Source organism: Nicotiana tomentosiformis, chromosome 8, assembly GCF_000390325.3.
Source record: "Nicotiana tomentosiformis chromosome 8, ASM39032v3, whole genome shotgun sequence".
NCBI lineage: Eukaryota > Viridiplantae > Streptophyta > Magnoliopsida > Solanales > Solanaceae > Nicotiana > Nicotiana tomentosiformis.
In genome coordinates, this window is record NC_090819.1 from 145,735,646 (window position 1) to 145,741,645 (window position 6,000).

The following is a 6,000-nucleotide window of genomic DNA, read 5'->3' on the forward strand; positions in this document are numbered from 1 at the left end:
TCCACACCTTTTATCCTCTTAAACTCCCTAAAACAGTAGCAAAACCTTAAATTCAACAGCAACACTAAACACTCCACTACAAGTTGAATAACTCGAACTTATGGCTTTCGATCACCTTCCCGTGAGTTCTTAGAAATATAGAAGGACTTCCCATAAATTTAAAGCAGAAAAAATGGATTAAATAGAGCAGTAAACTTACCTTATTTGTTGAATAACTCAGCTCCTATCTTGGTTCTTCAAACTCTAGGTTTTTCCTCCAAATAGAACTTGAAAAGGAGAGAAAATCAATTAGGGTTTGTGTGCAATTTTTGGAAGGATGTTTATAGGGGTTTAGGTCTGGTTATTGTTCCCTAAGATCAGTGTATTTTATGAAGGAAAGAGGGCTTTAAAATGTCTCTTTGGACGCCCTAACTGGCCCATATTTGTACATATATAATCCTCTCATTTAAGCAAGTAGGTGACACACCTATTTGTCACCTAGCAGTCTTGCAAAAACGCATATATCTCTCAACTCCGATGTCATATTGACAAACGATTTGATGAGTTAGAAAATATACAAATAGATATTAAATTTTATGGGTGGAACACGCCGTAACTCTAAGTATATTGGGAGAAAATTCAGTTACATTTGACCCAAATTTGAGCAAAACTTATGAATGTAACATGTGATGACTTTCATCGACTTTTGTTACACAAATCTCTTGACCTCAAACTTAACACATGACTGTCCTTAAACTAAAATAAATCCTAACATAACCCTCTTATCATGTCAAGAACCCTAGTTTGCTTACGAGGCACTTTTACGTACGAAAACAAATAGGGTGTAACATTGTTATCTTTACTGACACTTCGCATTTGCCAAGTTGATGTCGTAATTGCGACATCTAAGGACATTTTCTATATTTCTTATTTTCAACTTATTTTGACTCATTTTCACTTGGTTTCTTCATGATCACTTCTAAATCACATAGAACTTGTAAAATAGAAGTAAACGACATTAAACACACGATTTTATCAATCAAACATAGGAAAAAACTAATCTTAAAGACGAGATAAGTTGGTAAAATACCAACTTATCTTCCTCCAACTCCCTAACCTCAAAGACTTTCCAAGAAAAATTGTGAGAATTAATTCAAGAAGTTCATTCAAATGATGAAGAGTCTTTCAATTAATGTGCCATTTGTAGAAGCTTTGGAACAAATGCCTGGTTATGCAAAGTTTATGAAAGATCTTGTGACTAAGAAGCGGTCAATGATTTTTGAAACTTTCAAGGTCACTCATCAAGTGAGTTCAATTTTTCATTCCATGTCTCCTAAGTTGGAGGATCCTGGTACTCTCACGATACCTGGAACAATTGGGAGTACCGACTTTACCAATTCTCTTTTTGATTTTGGGGCGACTATCAATTTGATGCCCTGTTTAGTTTTCAAAACTTTGGGAATTGGGAAACCAAGACCCACATCTATGGGTTGCAAATGGCCGATCGTACCATGAAGAGGTCGTTGGTTGTGATTGAAGATGTTTTGGTCCGGGTTGATAAGTTCATTCTTCCGGTGGAATTTGTTATTCTAGATTGTGAAGTTGATTATGAAGTGCCTATCATTATTGGGAGACCTTTCCTTGCTACGGGTAAGGCTCTTTGTGATGTGGAAGATGGAGAACTCACATTTCAGGTTGGTGATGAACAAGTGATATTCCTTGTATGTAAGTCTATGCCACAACCAAATAACAACGAGGTGTGTTTTTTTGGATTTTGTGAGCGATATTATTGTTGATGATACAAGTGTTATAATCAATATTGGTTATATGTTGGAAATCGTTTTTCTCAATTTTGATGATGACAAGAAGGATGGTTTCATGGAATGTGTGAATTCTTTGCAAGGAATGAGGTTGTACAACTATGCACCCTGAAAAATATATTTGGATCTTGAGAATTGGAAGACTCCTCCTACAAAGCCTTCTATTGAAGAGCCATCTACTTTGGAGTTGAATTCATTACCTCCACACCTTCGGTACGAATTTCATAGCCCTTGTTCTACTTTACCGGTTATTATTTCCTCTTGTTTGACTAACGTGTAGGTTGATTCCACATTGGCGTTGTTGAAAAAGAGGAAGAAAGCTATTGGTTGGACTTTGGCAGATATTCGGGGTATACGCCCACCTTTTCTTGAATAAGATCAAGTTGGAAGATGGTGCTAAACCATCCATTGAACATCAAATAAGACTTAATGAGGCTATGCAAGAAGTTGTCAAGAATGAGATTATCAAGTGGTTGGATGCCGGGGTTGTCTACCCCATATCCGATAGTTCATGGACCTTTACGGTTCAATGTGTCACAAAGAAAGGGGCAAGAATGTTGTTACAATGATAAGAATGAGTTGATTCATGCAAGAACGGTGGCCGGTTGAAGGGTTTGTATGGATTATCATAAGCTCAACAAAGCTAAAAGGAAGGATCATTTTTCACTTTCTTTCTTAGGCCAAATGCAAGATAGATTGGCCAACCAATCTTTCTATTGTTTTCTTGATGAGTACCCGTGCTACAACCAAATTCTCATTGCTCCGGAAGATCAAGGGTAAACAAACTTTACATGTCCCTATGGTACTTTTGCTTTCAAGTGGTTGCCTTCTGGTTTGTGTAATGCACCGACGACTTTTTAATAGTGTATGATGGCTATTTTCACGGACATAGTGGAGGACTACCTTGAAGTTTTCATGGATGACTTCTTTGTGGTTAGGGATTCTTTTGATGATTGTCTTGCAAATTTGGAAAAAGTGTTGTCTAGATGTGAAGAGACCAATTTGGTGCTCAATTGGAAGAAACGCCATTTCATGGTTGATGAAGGCATTGTCCTTGGCCATAAAATCTCAAGAAATGGAATTCAAGTTGACAAGGCAAAGATTGAGGTGATTTCTAAGCTTACACCCCAAACTTCAGTGAAGGGTGCGGAGTTTCCTAGGCCATGCGGGTTTCTACCGGTGCTTTGTCAAAGATTTCCCTAAAGTTGTGTACCTATTGTGCAAGCTCCTTGAGAAGGATGCCAAGTTCCATTTCAATGATGATTGTATGATGGCTTTTGAACTATTGAAACTCAAGTTGACAACTACTCCTATCATTACCGCTCCAAATTGGAGTTTGCCTTTTGAACTAATGTGTGATACAAGTGACGTAGCGGCTGGGGCTGTTTTAAGGGCACGTATTAACAACATTTTTCATCCTGTTTCCTATACTAGTAAGATGATGAATAGTTCCCAAGTCTGTTACACCGTTACGGAGAAAGAGCTCCTTGATATTGTATTTTCCATTGAGAAGTTTTGATTGTACTTGATGGGTGCCAAGGTTATTGTCCACACGAATCATGCAGTGCTTCACTATCTTATGAGGAAAAAGGATTATAAAGCTCAGTTGATGAGATGGGTACTCTTGTTGCATGAATTTAATTTTGATATTCAGGATAGGAAAGGTAGTAAAAACCAAGTGGCAGACCAGTAGTCTCATTTTGGAGAAGGAGGGGAGGCCACATTATGGCCTTGAAATCAATGACTCCTTCCCCGATGAGCAACTATTGGCAATTTCAATGAAAGATGGGTAGTGGTTTGCGGACTTGGAAAATCATCTTGTGAGTGGAATCATTCTGGATGAGTTCTCTTCAAACCAAAGGAAGAATCTCAAAAGAGATCGTGAGATTATTATTGGGATGAACCATACCTTTTTCGGATTTGTACGGATGGGGTGATTAGAAGTGTGTACCGAAGAAGAGCAAGGCGATATTCTTGGTGCTTGTCATTCTTCGCCATATGGTGGTCATCATGGTAGAGCAAGAACAGTGACCAAAGTTCTTAGTTGTGGTTTCTATTGGCCTACTCTTTACAAGGATGCAAGTGACTTAGTGAAAAGATGTGATGAATGTCAACGAGCCGGTGGAATTTCAAAGAACAATGAGATGCCTCTCACAACCATCTTAGAGATTGATATTTTCGATGTTTGTGGCATTCACTTTGTGGGACATTTTGTGAGTTCTTGTGGAAACACTTACATCTTGGTCGCGGTGGATTATGTGTCCAAATGGGTTAGGCCATTTCATTACCCATCAATGAGGCAAAAAGTGAAGTGGCTTTCTTGACGAAGACTATTTTTACAAGATTTGGCACTCTGCGTGCAATCATAAGCGTTGGGGGGTCATACTTTTGCAACAAGACTTTTGACATTTTAGTTAGCAAGTCTGGTGTTACTCCCAAAGTCACGACTCCCTATCATCCACAAGATAGTGGTCAAGTGGAAGTCTCCAACACGAAGATAAAGAGTATCTTGTCTGAAACGGTGAATGCTAATCGGGCAGATTGATCCAAGAATCTTGATGATGCATTATGGACTTATCGGTCGGCTTACAAAACACCTATCGGAATGTCTCCATACCGGTTAGTGTTCGGGAAAGCTTTCAATCTTCTAGTGGAACTAAAGCACAAAATGGACAGAAGAAGAAAACTTTTGATACGATGAAATAATATTTGTAAAATCCACCTGTGTTAGTCCCCCTACCCCCACCCCCACCCCCCGAACACTAGAAACTGCTGCTATTGTACATGTATGTTCTGGATAATGCATTCGGATGGATGTTGGGACTTATTACATGAGCAAGAATTTTACACGGTACGAGGCAAAATATACTTCGTTAGAGCGAACCTGCTGTGCTTTCACATGGATCGCTCAGAAGTTAAGGCACTACATGTCGGCATACACCACACATATGATATCCCGATCCTCTCAAGTACAACTTCTAGAAGCCGATGCCTATTAGAAAGCTAGAAAAATGTAAGATTCTTCTCAGCGAGTTTGATATTGTGTGTGTAACATGGAAAGCTATCAAAGGACAAGCATTAGCTGACCATCTTGCAGAGAACCCGGTGGAAAAGGACCACGAGCCACTCACTATGTACTTTTCGGATGAAGAAGTGTTATTCACAGGGGAGGACATTGTAGAGTCATACCCATGGGGGAGAATGTTTTTCGACGAAGCAGCAAACTTCAAAGGTGTAGGTATTTGGGCAGTCTTAATTTTTGAGTCGGGACACCATTACCCAACTTCAACGAAGATAAGGTTTCATTGCACCAATAATATAGCTATGTATGAAGCATGCATCCTCAGGATTAGGATAGCGATCGACATGAACATCAAGGAACTTCTGGTCATAGGAGATTCTAATCTGCAAAGAGTTGTGCAATAAATTAATCAAGATCGAATTCAGACATGTTCTCAAAATCCAGAATGAGTTTGCCAACGCTCTAGCAACCTTGTCATCTATGATCCAGCATCCAAATAGGAATTACATCGACTCTATTGAGATAGAGGTTCGGGATCAGCATACGTACTATTTCCATGTAGATGAAGAGGCAGACGATAAGTCGTGGTACTACTACAAGAAAGGTTCCTTGAACCAAGAGAATACCTAGATAATGCCACCTGTGGTCAGAAACGAGCATTAAGAACAATAGAAAATCACTTTTTCCTTAACAAGGAATTCTTGTATAGGAGGATACCAAACTTGTGTCTATTAAGGTGTGTAGATGCCACAGAAGCGACCAGATTACTGGAAGAAATACACGCAGGAACATGCGGACCTCACATGAATGGTTTCACTTTGGCCAGAAAGATTTTATGAGCTGGATAATTTTGGATGAACATGGAAAGCTATAGTATCTGTTACATGTAGAAGTGTCACCAGTGCTAGATTCACGGGGATTGCGTCCAAGTTCCACCTAACTAGGTGAATGTAATAGGTTCTTCTTGGTAGTTCGCCACTTGGGCATGCATGTGATAGGACCTATAGAGCATGCTGCATCAAATGGACACCATTTCATCCTGGTAGACATCGACGACTACACCAAATAGGCTGAAGCTTATACATACAAGGCCGTTATGAAGAAAGTGGCAGCAGATTTCATCTGTAACAACATAGTATGCCAAGTCAGGATCCCAGAGTCAATCATCACCGATAATGC